We start from the raw sequence: 14,847 nt of genomic DNA on the forward strand, positions 1-14,847 counted from the left end.
TTGTTGAATTTGAGTTGGTATTCGGAACCTTATTGCTCAAATGACACACTAATCATTTGATGTTGGTGGCAGACTCTTAATAACTCTATTTCTAATACTCCTTCGCTTACTGCATGACAATTGGTAAGCCTAGAAAGCAATTCCTGCTTCCCAAAGTTACTTACTGGTTTATCTCACCTAGTCGGTGCAAAAATACTGGAGTATTTGTTATTGAAAACAACCATGATTTTATTTTTAAAACCTAACTTATAGATCCCATATTCTCATTTTTATCAGCAATATTACACAATATAATCAAAATGCCTGATTTGTGATCCTCTTTCCTTCTTTCCTTTTGCAAATTTTTTTAGTGCAGTGTGTTTTACTGAAGTTGTGATTGACACAGGAGTAGTATCTATAGCTGGTAGGAAGAGTGACAGTTTTAATACAAACTAGGATTTGATTATCATGCAGTATAGCTCCAACGTTATGCTGTAGTGCCGGAGTTGTATAATGCAAAGCCTGAACTTTTGCCAACTGAGCTTTTTAATATATATATTTTTGCTGTATATATAGTTGCAATGTTTAGAAGGTCCAGTGATACATTGTATTAAAAATATATTTGCAGAAAGAAAAGAAACACAGAAAATAAATATGATTAAGTCTGACGAGAAAGCATGTGAACGACATATGTAACCTATTGTACAGCCAACAATATTATCAGTAGGGAGATAATATAAATAAATTGATTTTTCAGAGTTGCATATTTATCTGAAGAAAGTCATAAACAAACAAACAGATTACTTTTACAGTCTTATTATTTTTTACTATATATTTCCTAATAAAAACAAAGAAATGTAGAAAACTGCTCTGTATGATTTCTTACTCATTTTTGAAATCCACATTCTAGAGTTTAAAACAAGTGGTCTGTAAAAGAGATCAATCTGCATGTCTGACAAGTCCATAGTAATTAGTTTCCAACTAATGTAAAATGTTCAACTCCAGAAGAATTTTAATTTTATTTCCACTATTCATTTAAAAGATAACATGTCAAAGCTTAGCACTTTGCTCTGGATGTGGTTCAGCTGGCTTACAGCCACTTAAAGTTCAGCTTTCCAATAAGATGTGATCTAATGCATGTGAATGAGTTATGAAGTTCAAGAGGAAATAAAATCTACAACCCTACAAGTGGTCAGAATTTCGATTTAGTCATTGAAATACATTATTTTTCCTGAGAACTGTGTAAGCAAGGAAATAGACAGGTTTCCTAGTTAATAAAATGCAAGATGTATTGTTTCAAACACTTCTTATTCGCATAACCAAATTGTTTCAGCCAAGCTTTCACAAACTTTTTTTTAATCAACTCAGTAATATTAAAGATAAAATTAAAAAGTGTTTGTTTTACATCAGAATATTTTGTCATGCTTCATGATGTGTAAATATGTAAAGGCTTTGTTCACCAAAGTAACCCAGAAAAATGACGCATACTGAGACACACTCATATTTGAAAAGGTACATTATTGCAAAAGGGATTCTATCAGAGTGTTTGTGACTAAATTTTAGCTTAATAAGTCAGCATGACTTCTGAAGCAACATATCAATGAATAAGCATATGAAGAAACTTTGTGGACTCTATTTTTGTGGAGAATCAGGATATCAACAAATCCATGAAAACACAGTATTAAGTTAATAGGACAAAGATTCATTTGCAGACAACAATTATAATAGTTCTTACTGGAAATCAGACAGCACTTGGTGCCATGGTTTAGTCATGAGGTCTGTGGTGACAGGTTGGACTTGGTGATCTTTGAGGTCTCTTCCAACCTTGGTGATTCTATGATTCTGTTATTCTGTGAATTTATTTCACTAATATAGCATATTTTTTAGAAGATGAAGCAATTTATTTCATGTGCAGTCTTCAACAACAATGAAAAAAAAAAAAAACATTTCTACAAACAAACCAAAATAAAAAACCAACAAAGAAACCAAGAACCTATCAGAACTGAACAGTCATGCCGTGGTAGTTTGAACTTTGATGCCATACTATTGCCACATATGTGTCAAATGCTTTGCTACTGCACTCTTTACCCTCTGTTAAAATTCATCTGCAATTTTCCTAGAATCTAAGGTTTCAGTGATTGGCCAGTGCAGCTACCCAGGCCACCTGTTGTAAGTAAGCAAAGAAAAGGTCTGTATTAAAGCACTGAGTTGTGTGTACAAGCAATTAGTCTAGACTTGGACTGCGAGTTGAAAATTAAGTTTTAAGATTTTACTACATCTGCACAGCTACTTGAAAGGTTATCTGAAGTGATCTAAAATTCCTAAACTTGAAAATGAGAAGGGAAATGTCAGAGAACAGGAGATAGAGTGACAAGCAAGATAAATAATTGAACAAGCAAAAGGCTGCATACTAATCACCCTACTTTGGATTGTATTCATATCAGAGCGATGGTTATTTTTCATTCTCAAACATAGAAAGTAGGAGGCACTATCAGTTCTTAAACATTTACAGTAGTTTCCATTCTTTTTAACATCTAGAAATTTCAGGCATAAGAAATGAGAAAGATTTCCCTGAATTGATCTGAGAGAATTGATTAAGTTTTATGCATTAATTATATTATTTTTTGCCAGCATAGCACAGTTATACGTATACATACACATACCTAAAGGTTAAATTTTCATCTGACTTAAAAAAGAACCAAAACATTTTTAACTTGCCTTTTAAAATAATATTTCACTTGAAAATATGTATGCAAAATTATTTTTGAAGGGTAAAATATCCTCCAACAGTGCAATGGTATTCATTTATTATTTTTCAAGATACTGAGAACATTGTGGGAAAATTAGGCTGATTTAAAAATATAAATTTTTAAAATTTATTTTGCTAATGAAATAAAGTTTTCAAAAACCTCTATGCTTTTTCTTTTTTTTTTTTTTCTTTCTAATGTGAGTGTACCATACAAGTCATTCTTCAGTCTGTACCTAGTACAGTTGTCACATGCACGGGTAAATAGCTATGGAGCAATCCATCCTTCTCCACTGCTTTTCAGAATTTCCAGGTGTGCCAAATCTACTGTTTGCATTCTTACTAGCCCTACTGTTAAATCATGGTTTATTTAATATGTGCTGTATATCCATTTGTCTACAGTTTCTGTGTACTTAGAATCCACCAATCACCAGTTATGCTGTGTCCTGGATACCAGATGTGTTATTAGTGCCTTGCCATCAGTTGCACTTCAAGAATGCCAGCAGAACCTGTCCATTTTGCTGTCAGACATATTTTACAAACAGCTTACCCCAGAAGCACAAAAGAGTGGGAACATGCCAAGAATTTTTAACAAATTAGGTAATTCAAGTTCATTCCAGTACTTAAAGGAGGCCTATAGAAAAGATGGGAAGGGACTCCTATTAAGGAGTATAGCGACGGGATGAAGGGGTCACAGTTTGAAACTGAAAGAGGGTAGATTTAGATTAGATATTAAGGAGAAATTCTTTGCAGTAAGGGTGATGAGGCACTGGAACAGGCTGCCCAGAGAAGCTGCAGAGGCCACATTCCTGGAAATGTTCAAGGCCAGGCTGGATGGGGTTTTCAGGAACTTGATCTATGGAAGGTATCCCTATGAAACCAGACAATCTTCCAACACAGTTCTATGAGTCTATGAATGTCTTTTTAGAAATTAGCATTCAGAGCAATAAGAGAGTGCTAAGGTCAATAGAATTAAAAGTTGGGGTTTTTTTGTTGTTGGGGTTTTTGTTGTTTTGGGTTTTTTTTTTAGAGGAATTCTCTGCAGCCATGGTAATGTTGTGCTGATTCAAACATTCCATGCTGTACGACATTCTACCACCAACTTGTTGTCTGGACACTTGCAAAATTTCTCTGACTCAGACTTCTATCATGCAATTTCAGGCTTAATTTAACTCATCTTACAAACAGACATAATAGAAGAATGCCATATCCCACAGCAAACAGATGTGAGCACACTGTGTTTAGCTAAGTAAATTCACTGTGGCTCTGTGGTCTCTAGTTTAAATACAGACTGCTCCAGACAGCTGTAATTAGGTCATGGATGATGAGCAGTATTTTAAATTTTTTGTTTTCCTTCATCTCAAACCTGATAAGGCAACATTAGCACTAACCAGTGGATCTTGCTTTTCTGGACAACATTTAACCATGCTGCTCTTGTCTCAGTATTTAATTTTTATTTGCTTCCTCAACTCTCCTCTCTCAGTATTTAACTATAGCCTTTCTCTGAGACTACATCTTAATTCATTTAGCCATCTTCCAGAGATTCTTAGGCTTCCTGGTAAGAAACACTATATGATTTTTTTAAGCATCCATTTCTTCATTAACTCTCAGAAACAAAGGTTAGGAAACTGGTAACAGTATAGCAAGAATAGATGTTAAATGATGTTCAAAGTAAAAATTATGTGGCCTGTTTGAAATGTATTTTTGAGTATAGGAATCATTGTTCCAAGTCTCACTCCCGGACATTAAAATCAGTTGCGTTAGTGAATGAGTATTTATATTCAATGGATACAAGAAAAGTTCTCTGGAACTGATCTTAAAGGTGGTCCTGCATAGAAAAAATTCAGATATTGTCTAATTGCTGATTTGTCCCCTTTCAGATAGAATATAAGAAAATATCCCTATGTTCTCTTGCTGGAACCAGCTCTTATGTGACAGGAGTTAAAAATAAAAGAGAAGACGTTAATAATAATGTGAAGCACAGCTGGAGTGGTAAACTAAAACTGGCTGTGTAAGTAAAATGCATTATAAAATTATTTTTACCCTAATACACTGTGGAAGAAGAGATGCCAAGTTTTGTATCAATCCTCCTAAAAGTTTGTTTTTCTTTTCTGAAATAAAACATTTCTTTCAGATTAAAGATATGTTCTCTGATGCAGCTGCACACCTGAATTTGGAGTTTTACAGAATCTCAACACAATTAGCACACAAATATCCTTGTGATGGGTATTTATTATTTATTTACTTATTTATTTATTGATATCTTGGGCCCCCACTTCTAATGAAGAATAAGGATGTAAACCTTAAGGTTTGACTTTGCCACCCATGAGTAAGAAATTTTCCCCATATGTGTTCAGAAATTGCATAATGGGCATAAAAGCATGAACAGCAGAAGTTACTGAAATTGGCTGAATCAAGCAGCTGTGCCTCAGGAGGGCTTTTTCTGTCTTATTTTAGGTACAGGACCAAAAAGGTAACATCATATTACAAAAATGATGCTTACTTCTCTGTGTTCTTCTCTATGTCTACTTTCCATATCTATTCTTTCTAAGAGAGCACTTTAAGGTTTTGCTGATTTCAGATATCTCCTCCTCTAGTTAATATTAATTTTTTGCATTTGCAGTTGAATTGGTGGATATGTAAATTTAAAAGTACTGGGCACTGGAGATGCCCTTTCTTTGCAAAGATCTGAGTATATTTCTTTTCTTTTTGTACTCTGCCTTTCTGACACCTCATCAGCTTGGTATGAAAGCAACGGGGCAGATCTCACAGAGAATAGACATTGTGGTTGCTTTACACTTCTCTCTGTGTGTTCTCTGTGCAGTGTGTTAACTTTTTAGAGAATATATGGAGTCTTTTGTGCAAAAGGCTGGAAAACTGCTTTAAAAAATGCTAGTTTTCAAGGTTTCCCCAAGTATATGACCCTATTTCCTTTGGAGGATACAGAATATATAAGAAACAAAGATGAAGTGAAGGAAATACATAAGGGATGGGAGAAGGAAATGTCTATTGTGACAGAATGTTTTCAACACTACAGTCTTGCCTGTTGCTGCTAACAGGTTTCTGTTTAGATATGCTTTCAGCCAAAAATCCTATTAAAGAATTTGGCTTTATTTACATCCCTAGGCAGAAGGTTGGGTTTATTGCAGTAATGCAACAACGGACATAGTATATTTCACTTCCTAAGTAGGAGGCCTAAAATAAAGGTAAAAGAAATTTTCTTACTTACAAAAAAAAAAATTAAAAATACAGTCCCTCTACCTCAGAAACTTAGAATTTGTATAAACTTGAGCACCCTGGGCCTGTCTGTTAAAAATTAGAAAAAGCAATCTGTGTATTTTTCCCTGGGAACTTCACATTTGTCTGATTATTATCTAATATATTGTGAACATACACACACACACACACAAATAAAATTGTAAATACTGAAAAATATTGCTGAAAGGACTCTCTAAAAAAGTCACAGAATCACAGAGTACATCTGGTTTCTGGTTGGAAGATCATGCAGTCCAGCCCTTGAATCAACACTGAAGGGTCAACAGTAAACTATGTCCCTAAGTGTCAGGTTCACCTGGAGCTTGAAAATCCACCACTGCCCTGGGAAGACCATTACACTGTTTGATAACCCTTTCAGCAAAGAAGTATTTCCTATTAGCTAGCCTAAACCTCCCCTGGCACAGCTTTCTCTAGTCCTGTCTCTTGTCATCAAGAAGAGGCTGCCCCTTCCTCTTTACAACCTCCCTTCACATAGTTGTAGAGAGCAATAAGGTCTCCCCTCAGCCTCCTCTTCTCTCCAGTGAACAGCCCCAGATCCCTCAGATGCTCCTTGTAGGTCATGTGTTCCAGGACCTTCATGAACCTTGTTTCCCTTCTCTCGACATTCTCCAGCACCTCAATGTTCTTCTTATAGTGAGAGGCCCAGAACTGAAAACTATACTTGAGATGTGGCCTCACCGGTGCTGAGTAGAGGGGAAAGATTACCTCTCTGTTCCTGCTGGCCATAGTGTTTCTGATACAAGCCAGGATGCCATTGGCTTTCTTGGCGACCTGGGCACACTGCTTACTCATATTTAGTCAGTGGTCAACCAATACCTGCCAGTCCCTCTCCAAGTTGTAGCTTTCCAACCACACATCCCCAGTAACCTACCATGCAGTTGTTGTGACCCAGGTGGAGGACCTGGCACTTGGTCTTGTTGAACTTTATACAATTAGCCTTGTCTCATTGATCTAACCTGTCCAGACCCCACTGTAAAGCCTCTCTACCCTCTATCAGATCAATACAGCCACTCAGCTTGGTATCATCTGCAAACTTACTGAGACTACACTCAGATCATTAATAATGATATCAGAGAGGATAGGCCCCAGTACTGAACCCTAGGGGACACCCCTAGTGACCCAGACTCAATTTCATTCATCGCCACTCTTTAGGCACAGCTATCCAGCCAGTTTTTTATCCAGTACAGAGACTACTTATCCAAAACTTGTATCATGAATTTCTGAAGGAAAATGGTGTGGTAGAGAATGTCAAAGGCTTTACTAAAGTCCAGGTAGACAATATCTATTGCCCTTCCCTCATCCACTAGGCAGGTCACCTTATTGTACTAGGAGATCAGATGAGTTAGGCAGGACCTGACTTTCATAAACGCATGCTCAGTGGGTCTGATCGGCTGGTTGTCTTGTGTGTGCTGTTTGATGGCACTCAGGATGACCTACTCCATAAACCTTCTTGGCATTGAGGTCAGATTCCCAGGCCTAAAGTTCCCTGGATCATCTTTTTTAACCCTTATTGTATATTGGTGTCACATTAGCTAGCCTCCAGTCAACTGGGACCTCCCCAGTTACCCAGGACTGTTACAGATAATATTTCAACTGCTTGAGAATGAAGACTGGATCAGATCATCTTCAGATTAGGTAAATCAGATAATGTTTAATACCTGTAATTCCACTGCTATTTTTCAAGAATGTGAATATCATAAATATTTTGATTGTAATTCTGACTTACTGCAAGATCACTGTCTGAATCCTGACTAGTGGTGATTGAAATTAAAAACTTTTTAAATTCAATTGTTGAGACGTTCAGTAAAATTATCCAGATTAATTGAACATGAAATATTTAACTGAGAAGGCAGGTTCATGAAACCATAAAAAAAGATCTCCATTTCCCCTAGTGTTTGTATCTCTCAAATATTTGCATATCTTCTTGTTATCTCAACAAATACTAAGGTTTTATATATTAAATGAGGAAATGCTAGAATAATCTTTGGAAAAAAATAAAAATTACACCTTATAAACCCTTGATATAAAACATTCCAGTATATGTTATATACAAGTGAATAAATTTGTTGGCATTTGGGCTCTCATATTTCACCAATACAGAATTATAGAACCATAAAAATCATTTTGTTTGGAAAAGACCTTAAGATGAAGTCCAACCATCATCTAATTCTACCAGGTCTGGTACTAGACTATGTCCCTTAGAACCACATCTATGTGCTTTTTTAAACACTTCCAGGGGTGAGTATTCAACCACCGCCCTGGAGACCCTGTTTCAGTGTCATAGAATAGAATAGAATAGAATAGAATAGAATAGAATAGAATAGAATAGAATAGAATAGACCAGACCAGGTTGGAAGAGACCTTCAAGATCGTGGCCAACCTATCATCCAACACCACCTAATCAACTAAACCATGCAACCAAACACCCTATCAAGTCTCCTCCTAAACACCTCCAATGATGGTGACTCCACCACCTCCCCGGGCAGCACATTCCAATGGGCAATCACTCTCTCTGTGTACAATTTCTTCCTAACATCCAGTTTGAACCTCCCCTGGCACAGCCAAGAACCCTTTCAGTGAAGCAGTTACTTCTAATATTCAAGTAAACCTCCCCCCATGCAATATTAGGCCATTTCCTCATTTCATCACTTCTTACTTGACAGAAGAGACCAAAGTAATCCTCTCTGCAACCACATTTCAGGTAGCCATAGAGCGTGATGAAGACTCTCTTCAGCCTCCTTCTTCCAGGCTAAACAACCCCAGTTCCCTCAGCTGCTCCTCATAACACTTGTTCTCCATACCCCTCACCAGCTTCATTGTCCTTCTCTGGACCCACATTTCACAGTCTTAAATACCACCTATACTTGTTTCTGTGGAAGCTTTTTTGGTTTGTTTTACATCTTGATCCCTTTATTACATCTTTCTGTAGCTTTTTATCTGCAATTTTCATGTCAAAACAAAAATTAGCCTTGCAAGATATTTTTTTTTCCATTTTTCTTGTTATGTTTGCCATACAATTTTGATTTAGTTTACACTGTGGAAATTTGTCTTCAATAACAAGTGTCTGTTATGTGAGAGGAAATTTCAAGTAAATGAGGCAGATTAGGACAAACTGGAATGAGAGAAGAAATATCTATAAAACAGGACAAAAGAAAGTACAAACAACATGAGAGATATTGTAGAGACTGAATATAAATTTGAATTTGTAATGTCTTTCAAGTTTCTGTGGAAAGAGCTTGCGAATGTCACAAATTGTGAATTGTGATTTTACTGTGGGATTGTTCAGAAGGTTAATGTGATTAATAAGGGAGAAACAATATGATTAAAGAAAATTAGTGAGGAAAATTAAGATAATTATTTGTCAGGAAAAGAGACAGCAGCATAATTTAAAATGCTCCACATTTTGTTTTAATTTCATTGCAAATTGGATATGAAATAGGCTTCAATGCTCCATGTCATTTTCATGTTTAAATTAAAGAACCTCCAGTATAAAAGAGCAACTTGCTCAAACACATTTTTTGCTTTGTTTTGTCTAAAACAAACGCCTTTATTGATTTTCAAATCTGAGAAGAAAACCCCCAAAAAATCCTCACAAAACAACACCAGCTGCAGACCTCACAAGGGGAAAAAAGTAAATTACAGGATGTATCTTTAAACATTATCTTTGACCTTGTTGAAATTCTATGAGTGTTATATATTTTGTAGCCTTAATGAAATATTTGTGAAAACAGGAGATCATATATGTATACAACTATCCTGGGGTTTTCTTTTTTATTATTATTAAAAGGTCTGTTTCTCTCCAGGAGGTTTGCTTTACTGTGTAGGCATGTTCTTTTATTTGAAGTTCCTTTTGATATCTTGGATTTAATAAAAATGCCTAACTATAGAGACATTACACTAACATGTATGAAGCTCCACACGGAACCTGGGCCGACCTCAGTTGCTGCCCTATGAATGAACTGCATTGTCTGTACTCTTTCCTAAGTTTTGTTATTTAAGTGTAGGGGATGTCCTATACTATATATTTGCACAGTATTATTGATTCTCATGGCCTTCTCTTGAAGCTCAAAACTTTTTCTATGACCTAACTGCTGTCAAAACAGCAGGAAATAAACTGGGCTGTTTAGGATGATCCTTATTAAAGGCGGTCACATCAATGAATAATTCAAAATCTTAACATATTTTCTCAGTAAGATTCTGACAAAAATCCAAATCTCAGTGCAACAAGTTGTGCAACTGCTAATGGCAATAGTTCTCTACCATAAAGAAAAAAGATTTTGTGTATAAGATTCCAGATTTAAGCAGAGGGAATGAACAGCAGGAAGGAGAGAAAATGCAAGTAGCAAAAGAAAGTATGACCCTCCTTGAAGACAAGACTGGTAATAAAAAGTATTTTCAGCATAATGAATCTGAATGGCAAACAATCAAATAATATCTAGATGTATAAAACAGGTTTTAGAAAATTTCATATCTAGGATTGAGAGTTCAGACTGATGCAATATATAGAACTGCCTCACAAAGGAGCAGAGATTTATAAAGGAATTGTTTTACAAACAAGGGAAGAACCTAAACCACATAAAGTAGATAGAGACCAGTCTGAGCTTTGCAAGGAGCTAAGCAGACAAAACAGGCATTGTCTGAGAGGCAGGCAGTGAAGGACCAGAAAATGTGTAATTCCTATGACATATGTTTGAGCGAAGTCCTTAAAACTGCTCACTACTATATACTGTTTCCCCTGTAGTAGGAGGATGCTCTCCCATGGATGTTCCTTGGATCTCTTTTCTCACTGTCTGTTTCCCACAGCTCTACTCTTGACAAGGAAGCCTGACACAGCTCTGCATCCTCAGGTAAGTAAAACATTCATGTATTACAGTGAGGTGGTGTGGCCGGTTGACGTTGCCCCCTTAAGAAAGAGAATATGGTGGACGGAAGTTGGTAAACGGAAGGAATAGTCTAAACTAATTTCATTGGTGAAGTGGGAGGAAGCACTTTTCGGAACTGGGAGTGAACTGGACATTTCCACGACTTTTCTATCAGTCTTGCTTCCGCCTTTCTACGGTGCGGCTGCTCTCTGTCCCTGTGCTGGGCTTTCTGCCAAGGCTCCGGCCTTGAGAGAAAAACTGATAAGGCCTGTATTAACTCCTTTCCAATTAACACAAAACTGCTTTTAACTTCTTTCTTTCGCTCTCTCTCTCTTCTAACCTAATCTGGGGAAAGGGGGGAGAGAGGGGAAAGAGGAGGTGGGGAACCCCCCTCTCTGCCGAGAGGGGTTCACTCTCATTTCTGTGTTACTCTGTTGTATATCTTTGTATATATTGTAGATATTGTAAATTTGTAAATATAGCTCCACTGCTTTGCTAATTCAGCTTGCGAGTTTTTTTCCTTTTCCCTTCAATTTTTTTTCCCTTTTACTTTACAAGGGGGAAGGGAGGAGGCTTCTCGGCCTTACCTTCCATCCCACGACAATTTTACATTGGCGCCCAACGTGGGGCAGATAATTAGTTTAATTTATTATTTGATTGATTTAGTGTTTTCCAGCTGAATTAGCAAACATGAAGATATTGTGGTTTGTGGAGCGATTGTTCTTTTCAATTTTTGGGGCTCTGATTTACAGATATTGTTTGGGTTTGATTTTGGATTACCTGGGCAAATATTTGGTGCGGACAATTTATATGTGGGTTATGTATAAAGTTAAATTATGGTATGGAAAATGTATTAATTTATTATGGCCAGTGAGATACAGGAATGTTACCTCCACCACTCTCCCAATTGAGATAAAGGGTTTTAAGATTCCGCCTGAGGAGACAGTAACTTTAGGTGATGCCTGGGATCCAAAGGTGATTTATTTCATGTCTATAATTCTGCTGCTGGTGATAATTATCGTGTATCTCCTGATTTCTTTACGGCGAGAGAGAAAGGTGTCCAGGGCTTGTTTTGTTATTAAAACTAGATCAAAAAGAAAACGCCGTGGCTCTCGATCAGTCCCAGAGTCATCTAGTGATGAGGACTGTGGAGAACCCGTGTCAGTCAAAAAGAAGGCTAAAAAGTTAATTGGTAAGGCAGCTCTAAATGACTTTGCTGATTCTGGCAAGCAGCCAAGGGCATCGGCTGGTATCAACATGGCACCTACTCCTTCTCCCACTCCTTCTCCTTCTTCTTCTTCTCCGTCGGCCATTAACGGAGCAACATCACTTCCACCCACTCCCTCGGTGGGACCGGAAGTCACTGCCCCAGCAGCTGATTTATCTCAGGACCTGTCAGCTTCCATTAAGGTGGCTGTAAATTCAAACACAGCTCCAGTTAAGGTGGCTCCTTTAGAGACTAGAGCTGGAAAGGGCAAAGATGGAGAAGAAGAGGAGGAGACTGATCCTGGTGAGGGGCCCTCTGCTCTAAAAGATCCTGCTCAGGAGGAAGAGAAGGTTTGTTTTAAAGATCTAGCTAACCTAGTGAGATCAAAGCAGGATAGAGATGAAGCTAGGAAGGCAGCTGGCAAAGGTGGTTCTCAGCTTAAAGAGATCCTTAGGAGGATGACAGCAGGATTTTATGGGCAAAGAATTCAGGGAGATGAAGATGAAGATGATATTACGGACTGTTCTTCTCCAAGGGAGGAATTGCAAAATGTCCGTAAAGATTTCACCAGGGCAGATAAGGAGCCAGTTCTAGCTTGGCTTGGTAGGTGTTATGATACAGGTGCTTCAGCTCTAACAGTTGGAGACAAGTCAGCAGCTCAGTTAGGAACTCTCTCAAGGGACAATGGAATAGATAGACATCTAGGCGAAGCTCTCGGTAAGGTTAATCTGTGGATACGCCTTTTAATAGCGGTTGCCCTGAGATACCCTTCCCGAGATGATCTTCCCTGGAATCCTAAACCCTGGACTACCATAGATGAGGGAATTAAGCGCTTGAGAGAATTTGCTGTTAGAGAGCTACTCTATGGTGAACATGAAACTCTGAATCCTGATGACATTCCTGTGGGTATTGGTCTTGCTAAAAAGATCATCAAACTTGCTCCTTCCAATTATGCAAACATTCTGGCAAGCAGAATTGTGTCAAGAAGTTATGGTGGAGCTTCTCCTACGGTTGGCCAATTCAGTGATCAAATGAGACAATTGGAGGATAGCATGACACGTGGTTCTTTGGTTTCGGCCATTAAAACTATGTCTGGTGATATTCAGAATTGCATAAGAGAGTTAAAAGATGAATTTAGAAATTCCATATCCCAATTGGCACAAAGGGATAATTTCAATTCTTCCTCCAGGTGGGTACAAGTTTCATCTGTGAGGAATACACGTCCTCCAAGGAGGTCATTCCAAAACAGGACATTCCAAAACAGGTCATTCCAAAACAGACCACCAAGGCAATCACGTAGAACTATTTGGATAACTCTGCGTGATCAGTTTGGTGAGAACATGAACCGCTGGGATGGCCAACCAACTTCTAATCTTTTCAGGAGACTGAGGGAATTGCAAAGTGGCAGAACCCGAGGTAGCAATACCAGAAGGGTAGCTGTTACTTCCACAGTTCCCCAGAACGACTCTTATGGCTCCAACAGTGGCTCCAGTTATAACATGCAAAGTTATAACCCTGCACAATATGTGCAATGCACATGTGCGCATGTTCCCCATAACTAGGGGTGCCCTGCCTCCCGCCAGGGGGAGGAGAGGGATAACAGAGATAATAGAATCTATTGGGATGTGTACATCCAGTGGCCTGGCACTTCACAATTTCAGAAGTACAGGGCCTTGGTTGACACAGGAGCTCAGTGCACCATAATACCATCAAATTATCAGGGATCAGAGTCTATAACTATTCTGGGAGTCACTGGTGGATCTCAAGAGTTAAGTAAGGTAGAGGTTAATATAAGTTTAACTGGTAAACAATGGAGGAAGCATACAGTTGTGACCGGACCTGATGCACCTTGTATTTTGGGAATTGATTTTCTGAGAGAAGGGCATTTCAAAGACCCTAGAGGTTACAAATGGGCTTTTGGAGTAGCTTCAGTAGAAATTGATGGACAAAAATTGAAGCTGTCTGCCAGACCTGAACTTTCTGATGAATCTGCAGTTGTGGGACAACATAAGATACAGGATATTAAATTGCCGGTTGCTTCTCAGACTGTGCATCACAGACAATACAGAACCAACCGTGACTCTTTGTTGCCCATTCAGAATCTGATTCGTCAGTTGGAAAGTCAGAAAGTCGTCAGCAAAACTCATTCACCTTTCAACAGTCCAGTGTGGCCTGTGCGGAAGCAGAATGGAGACTGGCGTCTGACGGTAGACTACCGAGCCCTGAATGAAGTAACACCACCTATGAGTGCAGCAGTACCAGACATGATGGAGCTACAGTATGAGCTGGAATCCAAAGAGGCCAAATGGTATGCTACCATAGACATTGCTAATGCATTTTTCTCTATTCCCATAGCAGAGGAATGCAGGCCACAGTTTGCTTTCACCTGGAGAGGAATCCAGTACACTTTCAACAGGCTGCCAATGGGCTGGATCCACAGCTCAAGCATCTGTCATGCAGTGATCCACGATGCTCTGGAGAAAGGCGGTGCTCCAGAACACATCCAGTTCATCGATGACATCATCGTCTGGGGTAAAACTGCTGAGGAAGTCTTCGAGAAAGGTAACAAAATCATTGACATTCTTCTGAATGCAGGTTTTGCCATCAAGCGAGACAAGGTGAAAGGACCTACCACAGAGATTCAGTTTCTGGGAGTGCGGTGGCAGGATGGACGCCGACACATTCCAGTGGATGTGGTAAATAGAGTCTCTACCATGGCAAGTCCCACAAACAAGCAAGAGACCCTACGTTTCTTGGGGATAGTGGGATTTTGGAGA

The sequence above is a fragment of the Melanerpes formicivorus genome, unplaced genomic scaffold (genome assembly GCF_026170545.1).
Source record: "Melanerpes formicivorus ecotype bairdi unplaced genomic scaffold, bMelFor1.0.p_v2 SCAF_17, whole genome shotgun sequence".
Lineage (NCBI taxonomy): Eukaryota > Metazoa > Chordata > Aves > Piciformes > Picidae > Melanerpes > Melanerpes formicivorus.